The 22904-nt window shown below is 38.4% G+C and overlaps 1 protein-coding gene and 1 long non-coding RNA gene across 3 annotated transcripts in view; both read right to left on the bottom strand.

The window, feature by feature from the left end:
- Positions 1-21773, bottom strand: part of LOC144996340 (uncharacterized) — a 46546-nt gene extending 24773 nt beyond the window's left edge. The window contains exons 1-2 of one of the 2 annotated variants that reach the window (XR_013659331.1): positions 20984-21773; positions 19448-19508 (exon numbers count right to left, since the gene is read on the bottom strand). This is a non-coding gene — a long non-coding RNA (uncharacterized LOC144996340). The remainder of the gene's footprint in view (positions 1-19447; positions 19509-20983) is intronic. The other variant, XR_013659332.1, reaches the window with a different exon arrangement.
- Positions 1-22904, bottom strand: part of LOC101167971 (stomatin) — a 267426-nt gene that overhangs the window by 144453 nt on the left and 100069 nt on the right. The gene's annotated exons all lie outside the window — the stretch shown is intronic.

Genomic DNA, 22904 nt, shown 5'->3' with positions numbered 1-22904 from the left:
ATAAATAAAGAACATTTATAGATCTAAGTATTATCAGAGGAGGCGCGTATTTGTTGCCAAGCTCTCTGGGCCCGTTTGAAATCTGCCTTTGTTTTTCACTTTGATCTCTAACTGCTAACCTATCCACTGCTTTACCTGATCCCCTTGTTAGCACTTCTTCACCCACTTCCTCCTCTTTAACTTTTTCCATGAGGCGCAGTGCTGCCCGCACCTGAGCGGTTATCATGGTATCATCATCAGATTCGTCCTCCTCATCATTAACACAACAATAATTAACATACTGCACAGGGAGCCAGATTAGGAAGAGAGTTGCAGGAGAAAGTGAATATGGATCAAAGTAAGTGAGGAGGGAGGGAAGCCATGCTGGTGCAAGAAAGACACAAAGGGTGTAAAGAACTTTCCTGCTCTGCTTTAGGTTTGTCTCTCATCATTTCTTATGTCTGCCTTGTGTTTCTTTTCTTCTCATCTGCTCTCTTGTTGACCTCTCTGTATCTCGTGTCTCCTTTAATATTTCTAATGTCTTTCACTTTTCTGTTAAATGTTATTGTATCTCTGCTGAGTCACTTTCTACTTTCAAAAAGTTTTTTTTAATGTTTTTTCTGTACAATTTCGGGTATCCCTTTTACCATCTTCACCTATTATTGTTTTCCTTATTTGCAAATCAAAATATCTTCCTTTTAACAGTAGTTTTTTGTTTTCTATACATTTTGTTTCACTTTTGTCATCTTCTCTTCTAATTTTTGTTTTCATCTTCATAGATTTTTAAGTGGCTTATTTAATTTTCCATTCGTTGTACTTTTTACCAAGTAGATTCCCATAGTCTAAATATAATACATGTATACATTTATTTTTTTATTCATTCATCTTTTAATCCGCCTCTTGCCTCTCGAGGTCACAGGGCGGAGCCTATCCCGATAAATTGTGGGTGGAGGCAGGGGACACCCTGGACAGGCCGCCAGTCTGTCACAGGGCATCAATCATACAACCATTCACACCTATGGACAATTTAGAGAAACCAATTAACCTATGAAGCATGTTTTTGGACGGTGGGAGGAAGCCCCCAGAGAAAACACGCACATGAACATGGAGAACATGCAAACTCCACACAGGAATTGGTGATTCGGTTGCGAGAGGTCCCGGGTTCAGATCCCGGACGAGCCCCCAATTATAATACGCCCCTTTTTAGGTCTAGGGGTACTTGGAGAGGCATAACATAAAAATAATGGTTTTGTCACCAAATCTAAATTAACAAAATGCCAAATGAATGTCTCTGTATAAATATTAAATATTTGTGAACAAAAACCAACAAGAACTTAAAGTGAAGCAGAAAGGCTTCAGAGTGAACTAAGGCCAAAATAACAGACAAAATCCAACCTATCTAACCCCAGAAAGAATCTTACCTGAACCAAAAGAAAATGGAAAACAAAGACAAACACTAACCTCCCTGGACAAACATAAACAGGAGAAAATTAGTACTAAAGAAAATGGCAGTTCACTCCTACAGCTTCACTTAAAACATAACTAAAAAACAAAAAGACTAAACAGTGGGCTTGGACACAAAACCACAAAAATCCCCAAACTACAAAGTGGAACACAAACTAAAACAAGTGGAAAAGAGCGCAAAGATGCAGCGGCGACATGTTGCAGCCAAGCTCCCTTCTCCCAGGCTGGTGGTCCAAACAGTGCCAAACAGTTACCCTTGTGCTATCTTAGATGACCCCACCCTTACATTGAGGTGTTATTCCTACCATGACAAAGGTGGATAAAGGTGGAAAGATTTCATGTAATCCATGGACACCAGTGAAGATCACAAATCATTGAAGAAAAAAGGTTCAGAGCACTGTCTAGTGGGTCTAGATGACCCAACGTTAAAGTGTCTAGGATAGCACAAGGGTTAAGGCTGCCTCCAACAGCTTGGGTCCAAATGGAAGCCACACCTTCATGCACCACACCTGAAAGAAATCAGACAAACATACAAACAAAGATGCACAAAAATCCACTCTGGTCCCACTCTGATCAAATACACAAAACACAGAACAGACAAAACCAAATACGGCCACAGCAGTAACAGTTTCAGGTCCCCAGCAAGGACTTGAATCAGGGGCATTTTTGCTGTGAGGCAAGAGTGCTAACCACTGCGACACAGCCTATATATATATATTCTAAATATATATATTTAGATTTTATATTTAATCCAAGACAGAAGTCTGCAACTTTTAACACAAAAAAGAGCCATTAGTTCCAGTTTCTTAGTAAGCAAAACCCAATGAGTCACAAATTGGACAGTTTAAAAAAATATACTTCCTTTTTGTGTTTGTGGTCAGTAAGCCATTCATTTATGAAACACAACTTTTACATTTTTTAAAAATTGATTGATTTTTAATAGTGTCACAAGTACTGTGAATTAAGTCCAAAGATTTGACCCAACTGTCGGATTTTCTTTAAATAAGCAAACAAATCTACCAATGGGGTAAGACGAAATGATCTTACCAGGAATTCTTATTTTACGAAATAAATTCTAGTCACTGATAAATGTCTCTTAAACTAATTATTTTGCCATTGAAAAACTCTTGAAAAGATTATTTTACTTACAAGACAGCAAATAAGACAAGCATTAGCATTAGCATTAGCATTTTTGTTCAAAGTGAAAAACCCACAGTGGAGACATAAAAGAGCTTCATGTGGCCCCAGAGCCTCATGTTGCAGACCCCTGGTCTACTACTTTCTCATCCTTCCTAATACATATTTTTGTCTCCTTTGTAATTCTCATTTCATTCATTTCCATCCTTTCCTTTCATTCTTTTCTCTGATTTTATATTCTTTTTCTGTTGTGTTTTATGTTTTTTCCCTCTGGATTTCTCCACCTTTTTCCCTTTGATCCAAAGATTTTATTCCAGTTTTTTTGTCCAGTTTTTTCATCTTCTTCTGACTGATCTCTTTTCTTCATCTCATCTTTCTTCACATAGTCACCAAATTGTTTGCAGTTTTCCAACATCTTTTATTGGCTTTTACTAATTTTGGTTAATTTATTTTCACACCTTCCATCATAACTGAACACACATAGCCATAATTGGCTTTACTTTTGTGTTTTTCTGCCATTTTGCTATTCATGAACTTGTCTTAGTTTCTCATAGTTTAATTTCTTGTAACCTCATTTAATAATTTCCCCTAATTTTCATATTTTGTTTCCCTTTTTTATCATCTTTTTGTTTTCATTTCTTCTCTTCTCCAGAACCTTCCTCCACAGCTTCCTGACCTCCTCTGAAGGGACATCCCAACCTCATGGCGTGCTCCTTCCCTGTGATTCATAATATAATGAGACCTACCCTAACATCCCATCTTTGCTGCTCTCCCCTCTCAGCTCAAGCTCTTATCTTTCCTGGTACCCACAGTCGCCCCCTCTGCCTCCTGATCTCCCTGAGTCCCCGAGTGGCTCGCTGGATTCTGTTTCATCACACATCAAACGGGCTTCACGCTCTCCATGCAGGAGGACCCAGGGACCGCAGCATCTGCACAGGGAGGCATATGTGGGTGCAAACTCTGGCAGCGTCCGAGGGGGTTGGGGGGGGGGGGGGTAGAGAGGGGCATGCTGTGTTCTAAGCAGATGTCATGAGGACCTGAGCAGCAGGCTGGGGGGATGCCACAGGGAAAGAAATGCAGCAAGGGACCAACCCCTGCAGCCCAGCCTGCAGAAGGAGGAGAGAGGAGATGAACCTGCATCTCTCCATACACTCCACCTCTGCGCCCCCTCCTCACAGCTCAGCCCCCACCCCTGCTCCCCCTTTGACAGTACAATTAGATAATTAGTCATTTCACTGCTAATAACCCAATCATTACTTGCCTCTGTGCCTTGTCTCCTCTTGTGAAGCCTATAACCTCCACAGGTGCCCCCAGAGTTTTGATGCAGAGGGGCAGAAGCAGCTGTACAATGACCTGTGTCTGGCAACACGAGAAGCCGGGGCTCTGATCCCAACCAAAGACGAGTTGTTTTTAATGGGCACAAAAAGCCCACAATCTGGGAGGGGGTCAAGTGTGCGCTCACATCCATTAACACCAAAGCTGCTTCATCACTGGCTGGATGTGGCAGGAAGAAGCTGTGGGGGACTCTGATCAACCTTCTGCGAGCGCACGAGCTGACATTTCCACAGTTAGTGAAAGTGGCAATCTGCAGCTTCTGCTGTCAATGAGTCATCAAAGAAGTTGTTTGAGAACAGCTGTTGACGTCAGTGGGCTGACATGCGCCTTAACCCTTCCTGAGATAGATGAATGCTTTTTTTTCCCTGCATGGGCATCAAGTTGATCTCCAAGTTCACAGAAATGTTATCTGTCACCACATGGGGATCTCATCTGGGTAGAAGTTTTAAAGAAAAAAAAAAGGAGGACTATACTTGCCAAGCCTATCTTTGGTTTCTTTTTGATCAACTAGTAACTGCCTAGTATTACTACTACTAACTAGTTACTAAGAGAAACCATCCAACACTAAACCAAAGGGAATTTCTGAGTTGTTCAAAGGTTTTTATGAGTGTTCCATTTATGCCTCCAACAAACACACACATTATTCAAGGGTTATTTGCAGAACAGGAGCTTTTTGGTTTTTGCAAAAACACAAAATAATGATAGTTATCAATGCAAACAGTGTTTTTTAACCTCTATTACAATATTTTACTAACCAATTTAGCTGCTCTCACAGTTACCACTGAGAAACAGCAACAGTTTACTTCCTTGATGCTGAGGTAGAGCAGTCAACATCTGATCTGAAGGTCGCAGGTTCGGTTCCTGCCTTGCCTGTACATGTGTCGAAGTTCCCTCGGGCAAGACACTGAACCCTACATTACTCCTGGTGGTTATAGGTTGGCGCCAGTGATCAGCAGTGGAACCGCCATCAGAGAATGTGACTGTAAAGCTCTTTGGGCCTTCTAAGAAGGTTGTGAGTGTACACCATTTACCACTTCTCAATGCAAATACGTGGCATATTTTAAAAAGAGGCTGTAGTCTGTTACACTATTGTATATCATTTATCTTTTCAGACAAACACATAAACTTAACTTACAAAATGGGGTGCAAAACATTTAAAAAGCCACTCTGATGAAAATGGTGTTTTTGACATGTTCTTGTGACATTTTCCTTGTGATAAAGGTCATATGGAAAAAAAATTGAGCGTAAAATTGCATCTCTAGGTATTTCTTTATAAAAACTTGTTGTGAATCAGGAGCAGACAAAAATATTCAGTTAAAAAACAGCTTATCTGTGACGTCCAAAATAAACTAGGCGGGCCACAAGCTCCCTCCTCCGCTCCATTGTTATGCATCCACTTGTAGATCCATGTACGCCCTTGTTTTCCTCGTCTGAGCTGGGATCTGGCTCAACACTCTACAGCTGGAAAGCTCCGATATTGCTCACCATTTTTGTTGCATCAGTAAAGAGAGAGAACGTAAACAGATGGGTGACGGTAAGGGGGAGCATTTCGCTCCATTCCACTACTCCCACCCACAACTCAGAGACAACATATAAATGAACTACTGCCGCTCTGTAAAAACTAAGTCTGAAACAACACAGATTTTTTGCTTTTGGTTAAAAACAGCATATTCATGATTAAAAGACCATGCCGGGAAAGCTTTTACAACAGACCAAAAATGATCAGATTGGGACTTTAAAATAAATGGAAACTAAGCTTATTGTAGATTGATTAAACCCAGTCTTGTTCAGATCTACAATCTGGTCCCTGGTGCTCTTCGACAGCTCTTTGGTCTTGGTCGTGGTGAAGAGGTTGCAGTCAGACTGTTTAAGGTGTCATTTAAGCCTTGTGCTATCCTAGGCACTTTTCCATTGGGAGTTGGATCATCTAGACCCACTAGACAGTGCGCTGAACCTTTTTTCTTCAATGGTTTGTGAACCTCACTGGTGTCCATGGATTACATGAAATCTTTCCACCTTTTTCCACCTTTGTCATGGTAGGGAGAACACATCAATGCAAGGGTGGGGTCATCTAAGACAGCACAAGGGTTACACTGACAACAAGTTCAAACAGGTGCCATTAATACAGGTAACCAGTGGACGATAGAATAACCTCTTAAAGAAGAAGTAACAGGTCTGTGAGGGACAGAATATTTATTTGTGAGTATGTAATTACTATATATTTTATACAAAAAAAAAGAAATAAATTCTTCTCAGTGGAATTTCCTGGCTTCTGTTTCTCATTCTGTCTCATATGTTGAACATTATAGAAACAAACTCATCTTTTTAAGTGAGACAACTTGCAACGTACTGGTCACAAATACTTTCATAAAATCTATTTCGCTCCACTGTTTGTTTTTTTGTGTTCTGTACATATTTTTAGGCAGTATATCACCCCTGCACTGTTCAGGTAGCCCTGCAGCAGGCCTCTGGTTATGTGATGCTAATTTCATCTGATAAAACAAATAGCAAAACGTCAACAAGCTCTGAGAAACAGCTGGGGAAAGAAAGATGTCCATCTTCCCAAACTTTCAGTCAGTGGTGAAGCACTCTGGCTTTAGATGTCAAAAATTTAGCAGCTTCATCTCTGAAAGCAGCAGAATTCACTTTGCATGAGTTTGTAACATAGAAAAATATATTATTACTGGCTGAATGTATTTATTTTATTTTTGTTAAAACACAAAATGTTTTATGTTTTATTCATTGGAAAACCTAATTTATAGACAAGGAAAAAGTTCACTGCTAGGACTGCACATTAACAATTCCTCCTGTACGTTGAAAAGTGGGGGTTTACTGCATTTCTTCATCTGCAATTTGAGGACTAAAACATTCTTTTTCGGCAGCAACATGTACTGATGTGACTTCTGTCTTTTTCTGCTGTTTAAAAAGACCTGTCAATGTGTCACCTGAATGTCAGTCATGGCGAGCTCTGATTCAATCTGCCGTATAAAGCAGCTGTTTGGCTCCATGAAACCTGGATAATAACGAGGGGGGAACGACAGCTGTCGCTGCCGGCACAGCAGGTGATCCAAATTCCTCAAAACCAAAAACATGGGGCTACATTATGAGGAACGGATGAAGAGGGTTTCACTGTAAAAATGAACCGATATTTCAGCGCTGCGGGAAAACATGTTGGGATTTGTATTGTTGTCCAAACGTAAAGGCAGATTACATCTGCTGGATAGATTCTGCTCAGAGAGTGGAATAGATTTACAGGTTTTCTTGTCAAAATCAACAATTACCAAACTGTTTGAAATAACATCAATGATTGCTTGAATAATTTGATAAAGTATGGACGACATAAAGTGTTACTACCAAATGTGAGCAAAGGTGCAAAAAGAGGAAAAGAAAACACAATTGCACTTCAAAATAATATTACTTAAAGATGCAAAAGGTATTCATCCAAAATATTGGTACAGTGAAAATGAATAGCAGGAGAAAAGAAATTGCAAAATAAATAATGTGAACAAATCTTATTTATGGAAAATGTAGATAAAAACTGGTATTTCCAGATAACGGAATAAATGGTAAATTAAGTGAATGTAAAGTAAAATGATGACATTTACCGTCTCTTTGAGCCTTTAAAAATGTGCAAAATAAACTGTAGATATGTAAGGCAGGGTTAACTCCTCCCCCAGTGGGATCAGTGGCTGAATTCTCAGCTAGTGCAGTCACTTTTTGGAGAACCCAGTTGTCTGTGGTGGGTTTGATTACATATGGGAAAAGTGTTCTTGCCTTTAGATGAAAAGCAGAGTTTAGGTCAGGGGTCACTATCCAGCTCAGACCCAAACCCAGATCCAAACTTAACACAAAACAAATACAATGGGCGTCTCTATTCTAAATGGTGCGGCTCTTGTCGTCATTGCAACCAACATTCTTACTCCCAACTTGTCCTATATGGATGGACGTATTTTCAGGGCCCCCTCCATGTCACCTTTTGACATTTTGGATGTCCCTAACTCGTCGTGTTTCGACATGCTGCCTGATTCCATTAGATCAGGGGTCCCCATCTCCGGGTTGTGAACCAGAACGCCTTTCTGTTTTGGTTTTTTTCTGATTTAGAAGGACGTTTTATTTTGAAAAACTACGGGATTCTGTTCAACACATCTGGCTGACTATACTGTACTCAAGTTAAACGATAATATACTCTGATTGGTTTCAGACAATTACATGCAGATGTGCCACAAGTCCTTGGCTACTTAAAAATATATAGCACTAAGTATTTTAGCTTTGACTTCAAGAATTTTCTTCTAACTGATCCTCTTTAAATTTTAGTTGATTTATATGAAAGTGACAATTAAGTTATTTTACCATGCAGGCTTTAAGTTGTTTTAACCAGTCTTTGTTCTTTTCAAGCTCTTTTCAAAATCAGGACAGTCTCTTTTTTTTTTTTTTTTCATTTTTGTCTCTTTAAGAACTAGGATGTAGAAATGAGGAAATTATTATTAAGGTGACTCACAATCCTTTTTCTCCATACTCTTGACAATAGAAAAAGTTTATTTAAAACAAAAAAACTCAAGTTGCTTGATTTAGAAATGTTCATAAGACATCTAGACCACGACAAAGACTACGAAAGAGTATTAGGGTCACCATTGCATAAAAAAAAACAAATATGAGAGTAAATTTGAAACATTTAGAGGAAAAGTCAAAATTTTAGAGGAATAAAACTGTCAAATAGTAGGAAGCAAACAGATTGATATTTTATGAAAATAAAGATGTAAAATTATGAGAAAAAGTTGTCATTTCACAAGGAAAAAGTCAGATTTTTCTAAAATAAATTGTCACAGTGAGCTTTCTCTGTTCCTCTCAGAGAAATCAGATTGACATGATTTTGCTCAAGAATCTTACTGATTCTGGTGTCATTTTTTTAAAGTTGTACAACTTTGCTTGTGAGAAATCACAAAAAAACATGACTTTTTCATGCAAAGTTACAACTTTACGGATAAATTTACAAAATTGTTACAATAAATTATTGACTTTTTTTCTCAGATTTTTATATCTTTTTATTTTCTTTCATATGACCCTCTGTCATAAAAGACAATATGTGGTCAACAAAAATTTAGATTAATGTTCTAAGAATATGTGCTAGTTTTAGATTTTATGAGGATTTATTAAAACGGGCCAACAATATTCTCATTTTGTCCACATGTTGTTCTAAAATGTGTCATTTTCACCTATTGCACTAGTTTTGTCACTATAACCAAAATAAACTACAATATGATACATAAAGACTCAAAAATACATTTAATTTTGCTAATAACTAGCAAACAACATTACTAATTATTGGGCTGTATAAAATTCAATTTGAAGTAATTCTATCTCGAATGTTCTGTTTTGAGCTTATTTTCCAAGTGTTCTTTTCATATTTTGAGGCTACCTCTTTTTGCTGTGTACTATTAATCTGCTCGTCATCTGCTTTCAAAATTTTAATCAGATGTTAATGTCACACATGATTGGCTAAAAGAATAATCCTTAATGGGAAAAAAATACTCCAGTCATATTATTGAGTCAGATTACTGCGTAATTTTACTTACTGAAACATCTGTGCAGCGATGCATTCTGCATTGTGCTGCGTTGCTGCAGGCCTGAAATGGAGATAATGTGTGAAGATCAGCATCGCTCTCAGAGAGCTGAGTGGATGAGAGGTGATTGACAGGCAGACATGTTCAATGATCAAGGTGTGGAGAGCAGCGCGACTGCTTCCTGGAGTCTTCGTTTGTTGTAACTGACAGGTGCAGCTTGACATTCGTGGGTCCTGGAGGAGCCCTGCACCGTTTATGCAGATTAACACGTCGAAAGTACAAACGAATAAATAAACTGGTGAGCACAAATCAGGCATTTAGCCTGAGGGGATGCCATCATTAACAGATTAAACAAAGTGACTAATCACAAAAACAATCTGCTTCAGAAGTAGAGGAAGTTAAAAGACGCCAAAGTTTGGGGGTAAAAAGCTTAGCCATCTTAATTATTCAGTGGCAGGCAAACAAACAAATTTGTGAATTAATAATAAACAGAACAATGAAAATAAAATTATTATTTGTCAACGGTCCCTGAAGTTTAGATGAAAGGAAAAGCCTTCCTTTCTAGATCATCTCCATGACTATATGCGGGAGTATTAGATGTTCTTGACCATAAAATTCAAACAAAAAATGTTGCTTTGAAGACTTCAAGGGATCAAAAGGTCTGCACAAATTCCCCAAGCAGTCAATCAGTGTGGGTACCTGAGCTAAATGCCTCATGGGAATCCTGGTCAGGATAGCCACAACAATAGAACCAAAAATACCACCAGTTAGGTGGGTTAAAAAGAAAAGATTATAATACAGAGTGCAAGCAAAGGTAAAGTGATGGATGTTTTTTTCAGAATGATCTGATCTTTCCCACGGTCTACTTTGGAGCCTGTGGTTGCTTCTTTGAGGGATGAAGTTTCTTCACTAAGTTCTACACAGATTCAATTTCATTAATCTCCAAATAAAATGACCTCAGCCGATGACATAAACACAGACTACTCACAAGAGGTTAAGGATATTTGAAGAACTCAGTGGATGTTGTAATGTGACTTTAGATTTTCAGGATGGGGAGTCACTTGTATTGGACTAATAGACCTGCCTCCTTTTCTGTTTTCTTATGGTCTCACCGTGTTCAGTGCGTCTTACCTAATGTCGGGGCCAAAACCAAAAAGATCTAAAAGAAAAACATTTTCAATGTGGTATCAATGTCAACATTCTGTGGATATAAAAAGCTGAGTTTGCCAGTAAGTCATTCCAAGTTCTTCATTCATACAGCCATGAAAACTCAACATTGTTTAACGAAAAGGCAGTTCTACCTGACCATAGCACAACTTCAGGTTGGTTGTTGGCAGTCAGATGTTGCAGGTGAACTTGGTGAGTCTCAAAGTGTCATCAGCAGACTCGCATCAAGACACAGAACAGAGTTTGGGACAGAGCCAGGAGTGGAGTCCTGCCAGCGAAAGACCGCAATCATGACCAGTACGTAAGAACCTCTGCACTCAGACGTGTTTTAGCAAATGCTACACAGCCACAGGCACATTCACCAGATGTAAAGGGGACTGGGGTTTCCAGATAAACAATTTACAACAAACTCAACCGCTTTGAATTTAATGCCAGGCGACCGTTGCAGGTGACTCCACTGACATCAAGACATTGGCCGTGAACATCTGCAGTGGGCACAAGACCATGTGACCTGGACAATGTAGCAATGGGCTACCATCATGTTCGCTGAGAAGGCGAGCAACAGAGGTCAACGTGGTTCCCAGGGATCACTTTGGTGGCGGAGGTGCAACGTTCTGGGCAGGCATCACCAGTCAGGGCAAAACTAATTTGGTTATTGTAGATGGTCCAGTCACTGCATGTTCTTACCTCAGAGACAGCAAATAACCGCTTCATCGCCCAACTCCACCAGTACACCCCAACTTTCTGTTCATGGATGATTGATAATGCTCCACCACATTGTGCCTGAATTGAGTTATGGATCAAAAACATGATGATGCATGTAAACATCAGACTTTAAAAAAGACATTATTGTCATGTGACAATTGGAGCATTCAGTGATAAAAACTTTACCTTTTTAAAATGTATTTTATTTTGATTAAGAATCTTTCAAAAGCTCGGCAACTTTTCTGTCATGAGTACAAGATTCAAGAAAAAAATGCTGGAATTCTGATTCTGAAGACATGTCTGTTGACAATATTTTAGGTAAAGATTCAAGCATTGAATCTTCTGGCGCACTTTAAAGCTCTAATCTTTATTTTTAATTCGACAATGCACTTTATAATCTGGAGCGCCTTTCATATGGATTAATTCTGGTTGTGCTTACTGATGTTAAAGCAATGTTGAGAGGTACACTCTGTAAAAATGTTTGGTTGGATGTAATTGAAAACACACTAAAGGGTTAATGTGTTCTAATTTGTGGCAGAATCAGACGGTGTTTTTTTCAAGAATTATCAACAAGATTGGGTTTTAGCGTCGTCACAGTAAAGTTTCTTTAAGCTGTATCAGTCAGATTTTTATGTGTTGCATACAAGGTTGGTAGTTTATTGTGAATATGCTAACGTGGCTAACACTTCCAGGATGTAAAGTTTACAAATAAATTCTAGAGATTCTGTGAACGCAGTTAGTAAAGTCTGACTGACTGACAGACTTATCTCTGACTCTTTTGTCTTGTGTAATGCACCTTATGCTACATTCACACCAGGCTCAGAAACGCAAGTTTGAGAAATCACTTCCATTGAAAAGTCTATATAAACACGCAAATATGGAAACTGCTGTCCGGGTTCAAATTTGTGTAATAACATCACTACACTTGTTTCTAAGTCAGTTTTCAGTCTCTTAATAAAAAACGGACTGCAATTTTTCCCGTGCTGAAAGTTACACCAGTTGGATTTTGACACAGTCAGAGACTCAGCTTTAGTAGTGACGTCTAGTGTCCTTTTAAAAAATCTGAAGCACTAAATGGTTGAAAATAAATCCTGAAGGGGAAATGATTGCCATTTGTGCCCAGCCAGGATTATATGACACCAAGTCTTTCTTTCATTTATCAGAATAGAGCTGTGAAAGAAAAAACCTGGAACAAGATTCACGAGATCTGTACCTCATTTGCATTTCGCACCACGCCTCTTCCAATTGTGAGTACATGCGCTAGTAGCGACAGGCCCGTATGAACACCATGTGCTAGAATGCCAGTTTAGGATGTCGCTGAATGCTCATCACATGCCCAGCTTGTATGTAGCATTATAGTTTGGTGGCCTATGACATAAGTTTGAAACAAGAACATTTATTGAAAGTGCAATTTATAATCTGGTGCGCCCTACAGTGCGGAGATTTTGGTTGATAAAAGCTGTAATGAAAGCGTTAAACAGCAAATTCAGTTGGTTACCGGGAATTTTTTTCAAAATTTTACCTTTGAGTACATTCTACATCTAAAGCTAAATAGACTTCATCGCTTTTAACCTCAGCTTCATTCTCCTTTATCCCTGTAAATACATCATGTCATTTCAAACTGGTATGAAAGCAACCAGTTTCCAGACATGGCTCCACTGTGCGCACGCCAGCCTCCCTTGACCTTCACACCATGCCATGGCACAAAACCTCAGCTATTGATTTTTCTAACTGTTTACTCCTCGTCTGCACACTTTCCCAGCTGCTTGGAGAGCATCGTTTGCCCCAAGGCGATCAGCAGGGCTCAGCTTGTTCCACTCTTTGATCATCGTTCAGCCAGCGGATTAACATATGCACACTCTCTTCCTCCCTTTGTGGCTGAGCTTGATAATGAATCTACAGCCCGTCCTCTACGTCTCTCCCTCTCTACTCTCATGCTCCAATATGGGACGAGCCATGAATCAATCACCCCGCTTTACGCCTCGTGTCCGACATGGATGCAAATCACAGAAGGATCTGCGAGAAAAGCTCTGCTTATTAAAGCCCAATGCCTGTCTCATTACATTCCGCTCATGAACATGCATGTCGCCAAGATGAACAGCAGGTAACTCTCGAGAAAAACAGCAACACTGGTGGAGATAAAACACAGACAGACATGATGAACCAATTTCTAAGACTATTATCTCAACGGAGGCCAAAACTAAGCCATGATCCACTTTGCCAAAACTGAAGGAGAACTAAAAGCTAATGGAGTTAATTACCGAGTCATTGTGGGAGGTTAGAGCACGGTCTGAAAGAGGCTTAAGCTGAAACTGCGGAGCAGAGGCTCGAGCTCATACCTGCCCTTGCTGTGCAGTAAGTGCACTAATTAAGGCTGATTTCAGCCAACAACCATCTCAGTTAGCTCATTTTAAAGGGCCAGGGCTACTGGGGTTTACAATACTTATGAGGACTCTGCAAGTAGGACACTGTGTGGGAGACTGGAAAGCGTGAGCGTATTTCCAGGTGGACAGGTGACTGTTTTTTAAATCACAACCTTTGGGGTTTCTTAAGGACCATTGTTGAGGTGAGCCCTCCTTCCCTGATGCTTTTCTTATTTATTATGACCTAATTATATCAGCGTTTCTGCAACCAGCTCCTTGCCCTTAATGCTGCAATGTTCCCGAGGCTGACTATACAGTAGCGGACCTTATGTTTCCAAGCCATGCTCCACTTAACCCCCGCTTTCTGAAGCATGCAAGCTTGTTTAGCCAGCATTTTTTTTTTTTTATTCAATGCTTAGTCCATTATGGATGCAATGGACGATGCAGAGGAGCACCTGCAGTGAATAAAAATACACTAGCAACACGAGCTCGGGGCTGACAGGAGAAGGAGGTGAAGGGGAGGAGCCCCCCTCATCATCAGGCATCCTGAGCGGACTCACTGGGTGCCAAAGATGAAGCCCTATTAAAGGGGAGAAAAAAAGCCACAAGGCCAGTTTGCCATCTAAGACCCATTCTCTCATTTCAGACAACAGCAGCCCAACTCGTCCTGACAGCGAGACAATCAGCCGTGTGCTTCTCAGGGTGAGGCGTCGGTGACCTGGCATGCCAGGATGAAGCTGCTTCCACTTGCTGATGAGTGCTTTCACAGACATCAAACGGGAGCAGTGCAGACCTCCACACGACCTGCCTGTGCTGCCTCGTCTCCAGCTCTCTCCTGTTATTTGAAGCTGATGCCGGCAGACAGATCGGCAAATATCGATCACGTTGTGCTCAGTAAAATTCTCCCTACAGATTTTGGCAGGTGATTACAGACAGTGAAACCAGCTGACGACAAGGCCGGATATAGATATGGACGGGGGGGGGGGGGACAATGCCCCCCAAATGCTTTGACTATCCCCCCAAATGTGATCACCTGCAATCATTCAAAACTAACCAAAGAAACAAAAATTACAAAAAAAAAATAGAAAAAAAATACAAACGAATATAAGAAATATTAATTAAATTAAAAAATACAAAATAAATATAAGGATGGACAGACAGACATTAAAGGAAAAAACGAAATCAGTGCAAAATCAACAGGACACAAACCAGCATCCTGTGTCGGTCCCAAGCCAAGTAATGCAGAGGGTATGACAGTAAGAGTATTTAACACGAAACTTCTAAGACATTGATACATGGATAGATAAAAATATATGATGATAGCATGGTTTTCTATGCATTTTAGGGGCTCGGAGGGAAATGACACCCCAACCTCTCAGCACATCCAAACTTGCACCCCTGATATACAACCAGCAACCCATAGTAGGGCAGACTAAGTCCGGGCCCGGCTGACGATGGCTCTGTGACTGTTTGCCTAAGACAAGACAAGTAAAAACAGAAGACAAGTAAAACAGAGCAGCCTGAATTTTTCTACACAGACGGAGTGTCTCCAATCATCTGCAGAACAGACATGTCTTTTAAAAATGAAAGATACGAAAATAAAATAAAAATCCGGACACACTGTGCAACACAGAAAAAAGGCTGTAAAGTGAGCCGAATAATGCATGTGAGTTCCAGTCATCAAATTCAAATGATTTGGATGCATCCCCAGCCAGCCCTCCTCTCCTTATCTGCCTTCTGTTGAGGCCTCAGAATTCACCAACAGCGTCGAAGGGAAGCAGGCTGCACATTCAGAGGGTCTGCATTAGAAACGGTCCGTTATTAATTAAGCACGTGGAAAGGAGTTTTTCTGACAGCAGCTCCCAAAGCAGCAAGAAGACTGGATCTTGGCGCTGACCTGGCCCAGCAGGGGGAGAAGATGTGTCTTTGAGATGGTGGTGGTGGGGCAGCGGGCTAGAATGGGTGGTGGGTGGAAGAGAAAAGAGGAGGAATGGGGGGTGTAGGGGGGCTGGCTTCATGCCGACAGCCAGGCCTGCCACGTCTGCGTGCCCGCTTTGAAGTGTCACCTTGAGGAAAGAGCCGATGGCCGGGAAGCCGGGAGGGCGGGAGCTGCAGAGAGGAGTGGCACACTTGGCGTTGCCAGACATGAAGCTTTAATATTGCATGGGCTCCCGTCCATCTCTGTACGCACTCAGGACATTCCGTCTGCTTGATTTAGTTAGAAAGTAGATCTTTGTTGTTGTTTTTTATCCCCCTCCTCACCGAGCAATGGCTCAACACCTGTGCTGGTTATGTGCAAATTTCAAGGCTTGCAGACACACAAACTTCCGCTGAACATTGCTTTATGGGACTTCATATAGGTGCACAAAAGAATGTACGTGGCCAAATATGATCATCAAAAGAGAAAAAAAATGTAATTTTTCAAACTTCAAACCGAATCTTAACCCTGTAAAGCCCAACACATCAAAGAACTGAGAGAAAATTCCATTTTTTTTGCCATTAAGATGTTTTGAAACCCTTTGATGAAATCAACCCATTTTTTAAAAGATCTAGATAGTAATGTGTCTATTAAGATACTTTTAAGGATTAAGGTTTTTACTCAAAACAACGTTTGTTTAAGATGCTAAATGTATGTGTGTTCAGAAAAGAGGAACCTTTTCTCACTGTCTCACATTTGATCCACACATTTTTAAATTGGTGTGACTGTTTTAAAAATAATTAATCATCAACACATTTTGCATTCTTTCAAAGCAGCAATTAGGTCATTTAAAAAATTAATTTTTCTCACCATAAGTCTAAAAAATTAGCAAAACTTTTTCCTGCCAAAAGTGCTTTGGATATTTCACAGAAGCAGCCATTTTGAAATTTGTACAGGGCAGAAAACAGACAAATACAGATTTAACAGGTCTTTAAGGAAGGTTTGGACCATGCTGATGAGATCTCAGAAATGTATGGATCATATATAATACGAATGGTTAAGAAATTTTTTTTAAAATTGTCTTTTCTTCTGTCTTGCATGAAAATTTAAGATAGTTTTTCAATGGCAGAATAGTTTTAGTTTGAGGAAACATATCTTAGTGACTAAAATTTTTTCTTAAAATAAGAATTCTTGGTTAGCCCATTTGTCTTACCCCCATTTTATTTACTTATTTGAAGAAAAAAATTCTAATTTTAATATTTTTGCAGTGTGACAGAGGAAGTGCAGTAAATGACAATAAAGTAAGGATAAACTGAAAGATGATTTTTCTGAGCATCTTCTTATACTTCTATCAAATAAATCACATTTTTGCAGTAAATAGAGAAAAACAATGAACACCTTCTTACTTTCTCAATTGTTTTTCCCCCCATAAAGTGTCATAAAACTTTATTTTCACTTAATGAGAATCAATGCTGTCACTTCCTTGGCCAACTTTCACACTTCTTTTTTTTCCCTGCTAAATGGGAACTTTCATCACCTCTTCAAATGCAGTTTCAGTCTTTTAAAAAAGCCCCAAGGACCAAACCGAAGCTTTCAGTGAAGCTTCTCTAACCTGCTGTTGGCATGGCTTAAAGAGAGCCGTGCAAGAGTGTTTATCAACAGAGGACGCAAAAAGGAGGTGTTTTGAAGTGCAGAAAATGTATTAAAAGATAAAAAAAGAAACACTCACACTGCATGCACTTTCTACCCACTTTAACAACTGTCCCAGTTCACAAATAGCAGTTTTAACTCCCCTGATTAGCACTGACATCTGCAGCCTTTCATCTCTTCCTCCATCTTGTTTTTTTAATCAGATTAACCCAAACGGGCATACTTTAATGGCCTCTTTCTTTTTTTTTTTTTTTTTTTTTTTTTAGGGAGCCGAAAGAGAAGAGATAATTAAAATAATTAAACCGCTGGGACCGGCCTGTGCACACTCATCTCCAGCTCTTCTCTTTTCTTTTCTTTTTGCCTTTAAGTTTTCATTCCGGCTTGCTTACTGATTCAAGCAGCACACAGAGAAACACTCATCATCCTCACTTAATTGCATTAAGTTGACTCTCAGAGGTCCAATTTTTATTCCTTCAAAACAGACAGCCAGCGTAGGATCTGATCTTTAGGTGTATTTCTTTCTAAATGGAAGCGGGGAGGGGAGGGGGGCATGTTTTTAAACAGCCTTTATGGAGGATATTTATTTAGTCAGTGTTTATTTTGCATAAGGTCGAATATGGTTGAAAAAAGGCGAAAGTATCCTCTTTAATGATTATTTATTCATGGACTTTTAAGCTTTTAATGAGGACAAATGAAGCCGTTTTTCACAGTGTCAGTCTGCAGTATACTTACCAAAAATACTCTTGTTTAGCATTTTCCTTTTTGCACTGTGTGTCCGTGAGGAATAAACACTAACATTTAGTAGGAACTTTTGAACAAGACTTTCAAGCAATCAGTTTATTTGATCTTGCACAAATATTTCCCACAAGTTTTGATCAGATGAGGTGATGATGGTTATAATTTATTTATTTTTTCCCTTATATCCTTCTGATTGAGATTAATTTGTAAATATTTTGTTATAAAAACAGTGGAATTTGGGGGTTCTAGGGTTATTCTGTACATTCGATAATATTCTTCATTTCTTTTAAACTAGGAACAACTTTTTACTTTTTTTTCATTGTCTTAATTTGGGCAAAATGAGGGCATTCCATCAGTTTTTCACTTTGCTTTAGATTTATTCTCATTTCAGCAAAGGTGCACGTCAAGCGCTGGATTCATTCTACGCTGACAACAGAGGCAAAAAAGTGGGCTGCACCACAGCATTTGAAGCATATTTGACATTAGCTGTGTACACAGCTTGAAGAATATAGTTTCTCATCTTCTGATAAATTCAAACTTTACTTTCTGTCAAAAAGAATCTAATGAATACTTGCATGAAGCTTTTACTGGGAGCAACAGCCCAAACTTTACACAAGCTGGCATGTCTTTTTTCACCCCTCCGTCACACATTTTCACTTCATTCAGATCACTTTCACAGGGCTCCATTTCATGTTGGCATGGCAAAAAGAGAAGGATCCTTTTTGCTGGAAATGCTTAAGATTTATATTTAAATTTTCATCGAATCTTTGAGAACATTGAGGAGCAATTTCACATTTGCACTGACATCTAATTTCTCAAGTTGAGTCTGAAAGCACAAATTGCCAAGGATTCCCTGTGTGCCCAATTATCCTGCATCAATTTTCTTGACCCTGTGGAATGCTGGTAAATTAATCATACCACTTTTTTTTTTCTTTTTTCTAATGAAATACATATGCAGACGTTTGATAAACTAATCATATTGAAAATAGTCCCACAAAAAATGGGGAGGTGGATCAGTCCTGGAAGGAGAATGAGCAGTGATGCCCGGTGATTTAGAAACTAATGGATCACATGTCTGAGCTTGATTTACACACAAATGAAGAAAAAGATAGGCCTACACACAAGGCGACAAAAAACCTATGCTAAAAAGAAAAAAAATTATGTCTATCGTTCAAATATGAAAGAGGAATTTTTGTGTGTAATAAATGTTTCCTTTTTTTCAGGGTTTTTTTATTATCAAAATGTTTTTAAAAAAAAAAGGAAAATAAAATTGAAGAATTGCAGCTCCGTTTTGTAATACCAACATTAACCTACTAATATTTAAAATTGAAAAAGCTGTTTTATCAGGTAGTTCGGTGGCAGCATGTGTTCATGTCAGATTGCCTCAATCATCTTCAATCATCAGCTGTGGATCAGCCAAGCTGCCATACCTGTTGATCCCGCACAGGCTCCAGATTCTAAAGCTGGTTTGTGGTGCAACAGCGACCTCTACTGGAGAAAAGGCGAATCAAAGTGAGGACAAACATTTTTAAAAAGTGAATATTTACGCTTTAAAAAAAATTTAAATTACAATTTAAACGTTAAAAAAGCGCTTGCTTAAAAAATTCCTATGTCAAAAATTAAACTAGTATTTAATCGTTAAAAATGTAAGACTTAGTCTTTAACAAGATTTCAAAATAAAAGTCTTTATCTACGGCAACAGTTAAATACTTTCAATTTAATTACAGCATTTCCATAATTTTTTCTTTTCTTTTCGTGTAAAAAATTGAAACTACTGAATACACTTCAGGGTCAAATCTAAAAGAAAGAACAAATAAGTGTGACTAAAATTGCACTTATTGTTTTGCCTTAATTATTGTTCAAACTAAAGCTAAAATTAGCTTGGCTTAGGTGTCCAGGCAGATGCCTGATTTTCAGCCTGAAACTAAGATTAATGTAATTTTGATCTCAACCAGTTTTTAAAGACATGTCAAAAGCTATTTTGATAAAAGCAAGACTATTTTTTCTCTTTGATTTGTCAGTAAAATAAGCCAAAACATAAGCTTGTGGGAAAAAGTAAAACTTTAAAGTTAAACTTTGCAAACTTGATGTTTCAAATTAACAGAAGAGCAACTGATTTATTATGGCCCGCAGCAGTCATAGACTGCAAGGACCATATTGTAATTATACTTATTGCTTAGAAAGCAGTATGACAGGTGGAACTGGCCGGGCTTTGTCCTTTATTTGTTCCAGGAGAGAAATAAAGTAATCCCTTTAACGTGACACAGTATTCTTCTTTTTTTTATTTTTTTATTCCCATTTGTTCAAGTCATAAATTCAAGATTAAATATCCAAAATAATATTGTCTTTTTAAAGGCCTTTAAAGGTCATGTACGATATAAGTTCCTCAATCATTGCCTGTTGCATCAAAGTCCCACTCCAACCATCTTTTTTTTTCTATTGTATAAGTGTTCTCAGTGATAATAATTATGATAATTATTTAGGGAAAAATAAAAAACCCTGTAGTTTCGGCAGTAGTTCATTAGAAATTTGCCTGCCCACACTTCCCTTCATCCCTTTTGTTCACTCTCTCCCACTAGCTTACACCCCCCAAACTAACATTAGTGGTGCACCAAAGAGTCACATGCCAGATCAGAGGAGGAAAACGAGGACGTCTTTTGCCAATGGATGCATTAAAATGGTGTGGAGGCTTATGACACGCCCACTATATTTTCTATGTCACAATTAGGCTCTTTTTCATATTGTATTTTTTCATCTGCTCCTGATCAACAATGATTTGAATAAGGAATAATTAGAAATGCTATTTCAAGCCTTTTTTTTTCTTTTTTGAAATATACTCCTCCTGTCAGGCTGTGGTAGCGTGAAGGACCCAAAATGCAGAGACGGAAGCACACAGTTCCAGGCCAAGGGATTTTTTAACCTAACAAAAGGTGCTGCTAAGCAGGGAAACAAAAAACTAAACTCACTGTGGTAAACCATGAACACATGGCAGAAGAGAGTCAGGGTGGAGACGTTACAGACATTAATGGACCAGCACAAGAGGAAGGCAGAGACAAGACTTAAATACAAACAGGAATGACAAGACACAGGTGAACATGATCAGGGCAGAATGGGACCAAGGAAGTAAAACTCAAAAACATGACAAAACAGGAAGCCTTTCAAAATAAAACAGGAAACAGAACTCAACCATGACAGAACAAGACAGAAAGCAAAAACCAATACAAAGAAACCCAAACCATGACACCTCCATCATCAGAAAAATGGTAAATAGCGTGTACTTGTGTAGCGCTTCCTACTTTCCTCGAAGGCCCAAAGCGCTTAACAGTCAAAATCAATGAGTTATATCACTAGAGGAGACACGCCCGCTTTAGAAGCCTGGCCGACGGTGGCGGAGCGTGACGCCATCTTGGTGAGGTCGACGACGCCCACATGACAATGATTTCTATTGCTTTTAGTGGTGTCTAAGTAGCTTTTATATACTATATATGTTTTTACAATTTATATATATTTATACATATATGTAAATATATTATATTTATATATATAATATATATATATATACATAATTTGTTGTTGTTAAAGAAGAGAAACAGTCAGCCTTAAAAGCACAAACTTTAATGAAAAGGCATTTTTGCAGGACTTCTTACAAATAAAAAAATTATTACAAAGAATTTTAAAAAAATTATTTGTAAACATTTAGGAGTTTTAGACCTCTTTGACATGTAATTTAAATTATTTAGAAAAACCCAACAATAAGTCAATAATAATAATAATAATAATAATAATACATAATAATAATAATAATAATAATAATAAATCAATAGCAAGTCAATACAAACAATAAATAATAGCAGTACATACATAATAAGTCAATAAATAATAAAATATAAGTCTATTAATATTAATAATAATAATAATAATAATAATAATAATAATAATAATAATAATAATAATAATAATAATAATAATAATAATAATAATAAAATAAATATTCAAAAGAAGTCCAAAAGTGAACAATAGATTTACCCTAAAATAACAACAACAAAGAAAAATAATAGATTTATACTGATTCATGTGAGTGATCAATTTGTGTAACACAGATGCTATGGTGTCGGGTTTCAAGCAAACAGTCTGGCCTCTCATCAAAATGTGTTTCCACAAAATGTTTTGAACAGTCAGACTGTATTACTAGTTGGTACCACAGTGATCCATCTGGGTTAGCTCTTTTTATTGCTAAGATCCACTTTTTCCTTAAGTCTGAATAGTATGTATGTATAAATCTATATTTCTATAATAGCCTAGTATGCTGTATACAGGTTTAGCAAAATAAAATGTACATTTATGTTGACAGCAAATTCTCCGTACATCATGCAGCATGTTGATAATAACCCTGCAGCATCATGCATGTCAACATGTGTTCTATTAATAAAGCCCCTGCAGCATTAAAAGAAAAAAAATTATAATACTTATCTGTGAAATTATATACTTCCTCCTTCATGGACTCAGTTCTCTGATTTTAGCAGTTGAAACACAAACAATGAACTGGTATTATGCAAAAAATGTGTTCAAATGCATTCACTGCAGCAGTAACTTGACCTCACCAAGATGGCGGTGCTCTCCTCCCATGAGGAACCACGTGATGTCTACTCTAGTGATATAACTCATTGGTCACAATTCACACACACACATTCACACAAGATTTTATGCCAAATCCTGCTTGTGTAATCTGGACACAATGAAGACCCAGAACCTGCAGCTTTGAATTGATAGCTCAGCAAAGGGGTATTTTTTCTCATCCAGTCAGATAACCTCCGATACTGAGCTAAATAGTGTGTTGCTTTAACCCATTCTAATGAGAAGCACTTTGAAGGAAATAACTAGTTGATG

Source organism: Oryzias latipes, chromosome 12, assembly GCF_053564925.1.
Source record: "Oryzias latipes strain Hd-rR chromosome 12, Olatipes_Hd-rR_3.1".
NCBI classification, from domain to species: domain Eukaryota; kingdom Metazoa; phylum Chordata; class Actinopteri; order Beloniformes; family Adrianichthyidae; genus Oryzias; species Oryzias latipes.
This window is presented reverse-complemented; position numbering and strand designations above follow the sequence as displayed.